The sequence below is a fragment of the Eurytemora carolleeae genome, unplaced genomic scaffold (assembly GCF_000591075.1).
Source record: "Eurytemora carolleeae unplaced genomic scaffold, Eaff_2.0 scaffold374, whole genome shotgun sequence".
Taxonomy (NCBI): Eukaryota; Metazoa; Arthropoda; class Copepoda; order Calanoida; family Temoridae; genus Eurytemora; species Eurytemora carolleeae.
In genome coordinates, this window is record NW_019397040.1 from 261,444 (window position 1) to 272,992 (window position 11,549).

The 11,549-nt window shown below is 30.3% G+C and overlaps 2 long non-coding RNA genes across 2 annotated transcripts; both read right to left on the reverse strand.

The window, feature by feature from the left end:
* Positions 1-369: 369 nt before the first annotated feature.
* On the reverse strand, positions 370-4,949 carry LOC111711346 (uncharacterized). Its single transcript, XR_002767226.1, has 3 exons — positions 4,905-4,949; positions 977-1,025; positions 370-413 (listed from the first exon to the last, which is right to left on the reverse strand). It is a non-coding gene; the product is annotated as an uncharacterized LOC111711346 (long non-coding RNA).
* A 91-nt stretch (positions 4,950-5,040) lies between these two features.
* LOC111711352 (uncharacterized) lies at positions 5,041-11,239 on the reverse strand. The gene is made up of 3 exons (XR_002767228.1): positions 11,011-11,239; positions 7,104-7,177; positions 5,041-5,116 (listed from the first exon to the last, which is right to left on the reverse strand). It is a non-coding gene; the product is annotated as an uncharacterized LOC111711352 (long non-coding RNA).
* Between the last annotated feature and the right edge of the window lie 310 nt (positions 11,240-11,549).

Consider the following 11,549-nt stretch of genomic DNA (forward strand, 5'->3'; position numbering starts at 1 on the left):
ATCAAAAAAAATGTAAACACATGTAAACAATTTTGTATTTATTTCACAAATCTAAAATAATGTAGACGAATTTGTCGATTACACGTAAACTATTTTGTACAATTTAAAAAGACAATAAATATTTAGATTTCAAAGAATATATGTCTACTGAATCTTCTGAATATATGTCTACTGAATCTACTGAATATATGTTTACTGAATCTACTGAATATATGTCTACTGAATATACTGAATATATGTCTACTAAATCTACTGAATATATTTCTACTGAATCTACTGAATATATGTCTACTGAATCTAGTGAATATATGTCTACTGAATCTTCTGAATATATGTCTACTGAATCTACTGAATATATAATAATAATTACCTGTAGATCGTATTGGCAATTAAGCTTTATATCTGAGCCAGCCCTGTAATAAAATTTATAAATTTCAATTATTCAATTATTTATTTTTCAATTATCATTATTATCTGATCGTGCAATTTGCTCAATATTTCTGTATTATAATAGATTATCATGATATTTTATAGATTCTTTAATATTTAAAAAAGTGTTCATATTTCAATTCATTTTCTGAGAAAATACAGAAACAGGTAAATAAAAAAAAAATACGTGAAATGAAAAATTTAATAAAAAAAAATAGAAAGCTATTTTTTGTTATGCATCAATTTTCATTTAATCCCGCCCCTTTTGACCCATTTCAGACTAAATATATAAATATATAAATATTTTAAAAAGAAATGTCATTTACTCTCAGACAAATTTCCATTGATTTTTGCAGTTCATTACCAGCTCTTTACAAATGAATGTCATTTACTATCAGAATTAGGAAATGATATTTATTGATGAAATTATAACTCCCCTCGGTATTCAATGATAAACCAGATGGCGTAAAATAAATGTTTATGATTAAACATTGGTTTCAAACTTTTAGAACTAACAATTTTTAAGAAAAAAACTATTAAAGTTTACCTTGCAGCATCGGGCAAAGACAAGTCAAGAATAATGACTGTTTCACTAACTAAAAATAAATCTTTATTAATTTTTTTTTGTAAGAAATTTCCATAAAGGTTAATTTCATTGATGTTTTCTGTCAAAATAATGAAACCTTTTTTGCGAGAAAACTCAGTCTTCCTGTTAATATTTGATACGATTTAGTATCGTGGAATTTTAGAATTACTTTCTGTTTAATTTAAAATTCAGTGATGGTGATAGACCAAACCTCTGTAGAGTAAAAAAGTAGATGTTAGTTCCACATTTATTGAAAATATATTTCGGTCTGGGTTGACCCTCGTCATTTCTAACGAAGATATACAAACAAAAAGATTATTCAAAATAAAAATTTGGGCTGTCAAATGGACATAAGGGAAAAGAACTCAGATTATGAGATGGAAAAAAGATAATTTGCAAATATTCACTTTCTAAAAAAATGTTTTAAGACAATTATTATTCCTTGAGATTGTTTCTTTCTTTCTACAGACAATTAGCGTTTAAGTCTTTACCATAGATAAATAAATAAACATAGATAGCTTATGTACGCAAAATCACCAAGAATTGTTCAGTCCGCGAACTCATACTTCTAGGGGTCAAAGTGTACTTCAATGAAAAGCGGGGTGGTTTGGTGTTTTAATGGATTTCATAATTATTAAACCTCTCAGAAGTGAATTTTATTTTGAGAATATCAAATTATTTCACTGAGCAATATATCATATTGACGAAAACTGAAGAAGGACATGAGAAGGGCTAAACCAGGGAACAGGAATATAGGGAAAGGAAATGGCGCTGGTCCGGCAAGAGATAACCAGTCGCACTGCTTTGCAGACCAGTACAGTAAACTTACAAACACTCTTCTGGTACAGACACACAACATGACTACAGTCAAGGAAATTGTAGAACAATGTCGTCGATTATAATTAAACTTGAATAACGAGTAGTTTATTGTAAACTTTAATCAAATTATATTCTTTGCATGAAAATTTGGCTTTACAGTGTTGACTTAAATATGTAAATAATATATTACATGTATATTAAACTAATTTCTAAGTAAACAATTAACAATAAACAAATATACTCTCCTAGACTGTACAAATACCGAGATTCTTACGTACTGTATAAACCTACAGTACACACCTTCGGTACTTTAAACTGACAAACACTCTTTTGGTACAGACACACATACATGACGTTTCCGCCCCCAACTAACTTAAATTTCTTTTTACAGAACTCATGTACACCACAAGTACTCAATGACATTAGAACAGCCAATGTTTACAACCGACCTAGTTATTATATATAATAGGAATATCTATAAAACATCTCTATACATTTATTTCTTTCAAGATGAAAAATGTCGTCTTATGCGCAATCTATCTTTATCTATGGTATTTACAGTTGTTTTACTAGACCCCAAGTTTTCAGAAAAAATAAGATTATTTTTTAAGTGATGATTCTGGATTTCAGTAACATCTTTTAGCTGTTATATGACTAAAATATGTTTCTTATTCATTAAAGGGACTGTAGGCGTATTATTTAAAGGGACTGTAAGCGTATTCTTTAAAGGGACTGTAGGTGTATTCTTTAAAGGGACTGTAGCGTATTCTTTAAAGGGACTGTAGGCATATTCTTTAAATGGACTGTAGGTGTATTCTTTAAAGGGACTGTAGCTTATTCTTTAAAGGGACTGTAGCGTATTCTTTAAAGTGACTGTAAGCGTATTCTTTAAAGGGACTGTAGGTGTGTTCTTTAAAGGGACTGTAGCGTATTCTTTAAAGGGACTGTAGCGTATTCTTTAAAGGGACTGTAGGCGTATTCTTTAAAGGGACTGTAGGTGTATTCTTTAAAGGGGCTGTAGGTGTATTCTTTAAAGGGACTGTAGGCGTATTCTTTAAAGGGGCTGTAGGTGTATTCTTTAAAGGGCTGTAGGTGTATTCTTTAAAGGGACTGTAGGCGTATTCTTTAAAGGGACTGTAGCGTATTCTTTAAAGGGGCTGTAGCGTATTCTTTAAAGGGACTGTAAGCGTATTCTTTAAAGGGACTGTAGGTGTATTATTTAAAGGTACTGTAGCGTATTCTTTAAAGGGACTGTAGGCGTATTCTTTAAAGGGGCTGTAGGTGTATTCTTTAAAGGGACTGTAAGCGTATTCTTTAAAGGGACTGTAGGCATATTCGTTAAAGGGACTGTAGGCGTATACTTTAAAGGAACTGTAGGCGTATTCTTTAAAGGGACTGTAGGTGTATTCTTTAAAGGGACTGTAGGTGTATTCTTTAAAGGGACTGTAGGCATATTCTTTAAAGGGACTGTAGGCGTATACTTTAAAGGAACTGTAGGCGTATTCTTCGAAGGGACTGTAGGCGTAATCTTTAAAGGGACTGTAGGCGTATTCTTTAAAGGGACTGTAGGCGTATTCTTTAAAGGGACTGTAAGCGTATTCTTTAAAAGGACTGTAGGTGTATTCTTTGAAGGGACTATAGGCGTATTCTTTAAAGGGACTGTAGACGTATTCTTTAAAGGGACTGTAGGTGTATTCTTTAAAGGGACTGTAGGTGTATTCTTTGAAGGAACTGTAGGTGTATTCTTTAAAGGGACTGTAGGCGTATTCTTTAAAGGGACTGTAGGCGTATTTTTTAAAAGGACTGTAGGTGTATTCTTTAAAGGGACTGTAGACGTATTCTTTAAAGGGACTGTAGGTGTATTCTTTAAAGGGATTGTAGGTGTATTCTTTAAAGGGACTGTAGGCGTATTCTTTAAAGTGACTGTAGCTTATTCTTTAAAGGGACTGTAGGTGTCGTGTTAAGTGACCTTCATTTCGTTTCACAGCGGTACCCTTGTCAGAATTCAGCACGACAACATCTTCTGCATTGTTACTCAGAAAAAGCTTAAAGTGTACTGTTGAGAAACATTCCACATTAGAAGATCACTTGAAATTACATATACAGTCTCTTTAATAAATTTACACCGTTTTCTTACTTTTATTTTCTCTGTTTATATATTCCGATCAAAGATATACAAAGATCAGGTTGGAATGAGATAGACGTGACGAGTCTATTTTAAACAAATGCATTCAGACATCAAAATAAAACAATTCATCATTCATAAAACCTTCCATAAAATATATACACGTTTAAATGTTTATCATCAAAATAAAGTTGTATAATGTAACATTATTTAGATGTATGTATGTACCTGGGTTAAAACAATGAATAAAGAGTGTTTTAAAAGGACTCTAGACGTAATTTTAAGACTATTAAAAAGAGTGTTAATCTATTCACAACCGTTCCCTTTATAGCTTTATTTTAATAACAATTAGGACGCTTGAAAAATGGGTTTTTGTTTCCTTCATTGTCTCAGCAACATAAATCCGTAATTTTATTTAACAGAGAAAACGTTTGAGAGAAAAATAATGAAATCTCTTTCATCCTTGACCAGACAGAGGTTTAAAGAACGGAAGTTCGCATGAAATTAGCGAACGGTCCCTTTAAAATGAAATTTATAACGATCTAAAGAGTAAAGGTAATAACAAGCAAAGGCTTAAATACATTAAATAACGACTGTATCTTATATCTGTTTAACCTGATGTTGTAGACGTTATGTGATATTTCAAACTATGAATTCTTATAGATCGCAAACTGCTATGAATTAAAATTGCAAAGGTTTCTACCATTAGGTTGTAAGAAAATAAGGATTAGAAAATTAAAGTTTGAGTCAAGTAATTTTTTTCTCTTTTTTGTGACATGTAAAAAATATTACATACTGTACAAAAACTTTAGCCAAAAGTTTTTTTTCTATTTTCAAATAATTTTTGAGATCAAAACAATTTAAATTTTCTACTTTGAACCTAACAGATATTAAAAAAATCCCCCTCCCCAAAATTCCCTCATATCTCTAGTAATTATTTATTACCTTGTAGGACGAGGGAGAACAGGAGGAGAGTGGGGAGGGGGGAGGGGAAATGAGAAGGGGGGAGAGGGGAGGGAAAATGAGAAGTGGGGAGGGGGGAGGGGAAATGAGAAGGGGGGAGAGGGGAGGGAAAATGAGAAGTGGGGAGGGGGGAGGGGAGGAGGGAAGAGAGGGGGGAGGGGAGATGGTTTCCAAAATTCTTCATCATGTCTCTCCTATAATACAAAATATATTATAATAAAGGGTTCCTTATATTTGTATTATCTTTATAATTTTCATGTGTGATTACAATTTTTATGATCAAATGGTAAAACCAATTTTTTTAAATATTTTTTTAAATTATCATTTTAAATTTTGTCTTTTATAGCATTCTAAAACTTTTTTATTTTGTAATTTTCGTTTCTAAAATAACATTTTCTAATTGTTACTTTGCTTATTATAACCATATCTAACAAAGCGTAACAAAAGTATTTTTCAAATAAGTTGTTCATTGCACAATTTGTTTTTGTGTTTCATTTTTTGCGCCATTTTCTTTAGATTTTTGGATTAAACCCAGCGCAGTGTGAGAAAATCATTGATTTGTTAGTTAAAGTTATATTAGAACTGGTTATATATATATAATATAATATATTAGAACTGGTTATATATATAATATAATATATTATAACTTGTTTTATCTTGTTTACAAAATCAAATGTAAACAATGAAATAAACTTCTATATCTATATACGGACGCAAGAAGTTCAGAATACAGGGCAAACTCTAAAATAAGTTTCTAAAAACACAGTAGTCGGTGTTTGTAGTAAAAATAGAAAGCCTTTGATTTCTAGAAAGTTTTTAAAATTACAAGTTTACAAGTCAACATTTAAAGAATATGTTAATTTACAGTTTCTCTAGTTTCCATGTGTATGTGTTTCCAATCTGTTTGAAGGCTTAGAGGAAAAATTTAAAAAGAACGTCGTCTTTATTGAATAGATATATACAACCAGGAAAATATTTTACTTTAAACGTTTCTAGTAAAAGAAAATTAAAAAATTATTTATTTATGAAATATAACAAAAACATACAAAATTAAGTGTTTCGGGAAAAATATTTAAAAACCTGTATAAGTAGAGGTTGAGGGAATATTTCCCCCTAATTCTGTAAAAAAATAGAAATAAAAGGAAAAGGAAAGGAAAGGATAAGGAAAGTTACATATTTATTGTTTACACTATATTTAATAAAAATTAGTGGTGGATTGTTAGTATTTTTCGACGATGAACTAGCAACTTTTAGAAATAAAAATTATAGATTTATTTGTAATGTTAAAAATCTTTATGGAGTGTGAAAGAGATATAGGTTTTGTGAAAAACGGGCATTTTTAAGCATCTTTTTAATTCGCGCTGATTTTTGACATCCTTTATGTTTGATTATATCTTTTACTCTTTTTAATTTTTTTATTCTTTTCTTTGTAAAGTCGTCTTTGCTTTCTTCGATTCTTTTGCAAACATAGCATGTGCTATGAATTAAAACATTTGTTTTGCTGATAAAAATCTTCTATTAAATTCTGTTTAAAATTCGAAATAATATTGATATTTGAAAGCTTAAAAAAGTGTCCAGTGCAGGGATCAGTCCAATTTGAATAGAAGTTTCTATTATAGTATTCAATTAATTTAAAATAAATTTAATTTTCAGTTTTACAAAAAAACAATTTATATTATTTTGAATATGTTGTGTTTTGAGCAAAAGATTTCGTGGATTGTTTCAAATATATAAGAATGAGTTGAATTATTTAATTTGAATTTAATTCGAAATGGGCTTTTTACAATGTTATAAAGAAAGAAAAACTCTATATAATATTTAACTTTTCGAAGCATTACAATATGTTAGAAATATCTAACAAACATTATTTCAAAATGATATCAGTGATATTACGTACACAGTGTTAGAACTTTAACTAGCAAGGATCTTAAAAACAAATTAAAAAAATTGTTGCCACAAACTCTGATTTTATAATCCTTATATATTTTCAACCTGTTGTCGAAGATATTAATTTAATTAATTAGTCTAAGCTTTAAATATCAGAGAAATAGGGATTATAAAATTTGAGTTACAATAACTCAGTTTCTTAAAATTGTATTCAAAGTTTTGTTACTCTGAAAATAATTTGTATAAAACTTATTCAATATGCGTCTAAATGAGTCTAAAAAAAGCTATAAATACCTGTTTTTCTTAACTCTAAAGAACAGCCAAAGCTGAAAGGTTATTTCTTATGCTAATTGTTCCTCTCTTTTTCTCTGAAAAAATTATCAGCAATCACATTTAGTAATAGAGAATAGAATATATAGAGAGGAATTAAAAGAATCTCTCTGTATGAATTTTTTGCAGTCCCTTTCAGCCTGAAAGGGAGTTCAAAGTGTACAAATTATGTAAATGTTCACAAATTATATTCAGTAGAGTACATTAATACAGTATGTTCCCTAGACTATCCATTTCAATTACGAATTTTTAAACTGTTAAATAAACTTTATAATGAATTAGGTGAATAAAAACATCATTTGATTTATAGTTATAACGGAAAATCATCGTTTGTAAAGTGAAAGGCATAGAGTCTATGTGAAATGATCATTGGTCAATTATGAAACCAGCCTATTTCACAATTTGGTTTTCTTTTAACATTAATTTTAGATTTTCTATAAAATGATATTCCAGGGCCCAAAAGGTTATATAGCATAAATATGTGAAGTACACCTGCAGTATGGAAACAGTACAACAAAATGGTCGTTTTAAACTTTTTTCTAGTAAATTCCTCTCTATAGATTCTATTCTCTTTGCATTTAGTGTTGTTTGACTTGCAAAAACGATTAGAATTTATTTGGGAAATTGTATTCTCATTATTTTTTATTTTTTATTTTATTTTTATGACTTTTCCAAGAAGAGGCTAATTTTGAAAATTTGGCATCTTTTATCGCCAAAACTCTAAAGACCCACTGTGAACTAGGAAGAAGGAGAAAGTCGAATTTATGCGATATTACTGGTACAACTTTGTGACCTCGTAGATCCCTCGGTTTGGATATGAACACGTTTGTGAATAGCATATTTAGCAGTTTACACATTTGCAATTCAAAACATTTTTTTCTTCTCAAAAGCTCTTTAAAACTCATAAGATGAGTTATAATTGAAAACATAGAATATTTTAACCCTATCCCTGCTGGGGTACTTGAAAACCTGGATATGCTGGGGGGGGGTCAATTTGACCCCCCCCCCTCTAAATCCCATGTTTTATGTCCAAATATGACAAATGATACACCATTAGAAATCTCTTGTGCTCTACTTTAAGAATCTGCAAAAAAATTGCAAATTTGCAAAAATTGAATTTTTTATCGCAAAATCCAGTTATATTGTAAAAATGTTTGCAAAAAAAAATTTGTCTAAAAAATGAAAAATTATACATTTTTGAAAAGCCCTTGACCATGCCATTTGAAATATGCAAATATTTTTGCAAAATTTTAAATAACCTGATTTTTAATGAAGAAAAACTAAAAATTGCAAATTTCCTTTGACAGGTTGTTTGCAAAAAAACTGCAATTTTTTTTCGCAAAACTTGTGCAATATTTAGTCTTACAGGGAGTGACCGGCAATACAAGGTAGTTAAACTAATAATTTAGTCTTACAGGGAGTGACCGGCAATACAAGGTAGTTAAACTAATAATTTAGTCTTACAGGGACTGACCGGCAATACAAGGTAGTTAAACTAATAAAAGGTAGTTAAACTAATAATTTAGTGTTGTTGAGAAATTTTTTATGATTCATATTTGAGACACATAGTTATAAATTTTCCAACAAAAGGCTAATTTAAAAAATTTGGCATCGTTTATCGTCAAAAAAATTTTTATATCCCTAAACACCAACGAAAGGTTCTTAATCTTAATCCCTTAAACAAAATTTGTCTTTCTTTTGTTTGCTCTGAAAAATGTATTTATTTCAAATGGACGTAGAAGAAATTTAAAACCATAATACATATTCCCTATTAACAAAATTGTTTTGAGAAATAATTAGTGTTATTATCCTATTTATTTAGATTTTTATGAATACTCCAATTTATTGCTCTTTATTTAAACTTTAAACAATTCAGTATTATTTAGCTGGAAAAAATAAAACTGTAATAATAAGATATTAAAATGTTATTAAAAGTTATTTTTTCTCCATCATAATTCTTGTTTTTTTTTTCTTGAATGTTGAAGGCAAATTTTTTTTAAAGGACCGCATTGCATGGCCTAAGATGACTATTTTTATGTTGGAAAAAATGTTAATTGTAAATAAGTTGAAGAGTTAAAGGTGTAGCAAGTTAACCCTCAAAATATAAATTTTTGATGCTGGAGGTCTAGGGGTCTTGTATTTAAGGTTAAAAGGGTCCAATTGCGAGCGAACGTACATGCCACATTGTTACATTAAATTACGCCTGTGAATTAAAATTATAATGTTTTTTTTTTAGTGAAAAGGCTGCATAGAACCAAAAAACGTTTAGAAACATTTGTCTCGTCTTTTTGATAAACTTTTTTCATATTTTTTTCGGACAAAATTTTTACTTTTGGACCTCCCCCCCCCACCCGTGTGTGTTACAAATTAGAGGAATTCCTCTAAAAGGTTTATTTTAAATCATTATTCATGCTTTATCGTCATTCAGGATGTAAATGCAGTACGTAGAGAGCAATAAAATATGAATAAGGATAAATGTCCATGTATCTCTTTTACAAAAATTCAAATGTAAGCAGGGGACAGAAACGTCATGTATGTGTGTTTGTACCAAAAGAGTGTGTGTAAGTAATACCGAACCGAAGGCGTGTACTGTAGGTATATAAGTACAAAAGAATCTCGGTATTTGTACAGTCTAGGAGGGATTTATACTATTTACAGACTGTCATGTCCGATATACAATCTTAAGTCTGGTTTAGGAAAAATGTTCTAATAATGTTTATAACTAATTGTGGTTCCACAGATTTATGCTGCAGAGACAACAAAGGAAATTGTAAGAATCAACCCTGGTCATGACAATTTAAGTCCAAAGCGTGCCCTTGTGAATCGGATGACACTTGTTTAATTAAGGGTCACTGTAAAATACATCTGCTGTCCCTTTGAAATGCAAAAAAGTAACATTTAACAGTTCTTTTAATTGAACCCAGTCTAGTATGCCGAGTCCATTAGCGCCTGATCCAATCAGGGTTCAGTCATGTGTTTGTTGTCTATTCTGAACCAATAGAAATAGTATGGCGGTTATATATATATATCTTTCTATCTATCTCATTATCCAATTAGAGATGAATCCTTCAATCGGCGCTATCAGCAAATGGAAATATTTACTTCTACTGAAACTATAGTGTTAACCATAAAGTCTACAGTCTTTTGGAGTGAAACTTAATGAGATTGGCTATATATATGTAGCTGTTCATAACCCTACTTCCTTGTTCACATCCCTGTATCCTTGTTCATATCCCTGTATCCTTGTTCATATCCCTGTATCCTTGTTCAAGAAAATTATAGAAGTTATACGGTTGGAAAGTTGTACCAGAAATTCAGCGTAAAGTAAACTCCTTCCTGCTGTGGAGTTCAGAGGGATATTGACTGGTGGTATTCTCATTGTAAAAATATTGTGAATACCTTGAATATTTGAATGCTAGAAAATAGTACTTTAAAGTTTAAACTTTAGATATTTAGATTAAAGGGATTGTCTTTTAAACTTTAGATATTTAGTTTAAAGGGACTGTACTTTAAACTTTAGATATTTAGATTAAAGGTACTGTCCTTTAAACTTTAGATATTTAGATTAAAGGGACAAAGAGAAAAAACGATGATATTGAAATTTTTAAAATTCCTCTAAAATCCTATTCATTGAAAATCATTCATTTTAATGTTTTTTGCAATATGCATATTTCGAACAAAGCTGCAGGCTTTAAAGAATTTGAGAAATTTAGAATTTTTTCCTAAAAATTTCAAATTGATGTTTTCTATAAGAAAGCTAAATAATAAAAAGTAGTTTAGTTTCTTTTTCTAACTTTTTATCATATGTTAGTTTCTTCGCAGTGACTGGAATTTATTATAAAAGCTTAACCAACATTTCTCTTAATTATACCTAATCTTAGATGGAGAGTCGGGCAGCCAGCGTGAAGGAGAAAGTGCTGAAGTACGCGGAGAATAAACGGAAGAACATGACCTTACCGGATGTGACGATCCCCCCACCACCCCTTCCTCCAAACTATTCCACCATGATCTACCCCAAATACGCCGACAAGCTTAAGATTGGAGTTCCGGCGGAGCTGCAGATGAAGGAGATTGGTCTGAATTGGAGGAATAAAGAAGCTAATAACACAAATTCATAAATCCATAGTTTTTGCAGATTTATTAAAAGTTTATTTCTATTTCTTCGAAATCACGTTTTTGTACTTTATCTGTAACTATAGAGGGAGACCAAGCCACCCTATACCTATAATTATATTTTAAGTGTATAAGTGTTCTTTTGTTTTTAATAAAGTATTTGAGAAGAAGAAGTTTCTTCGCAGTCCTTGAAACTTGTACACAGATTGCTATTCATATAATGTTGCATATCCATTTTAACCTGAAATACGTCGTCACTGATATACCATTTCCGCCTCAATTATAACTTGTTGAATT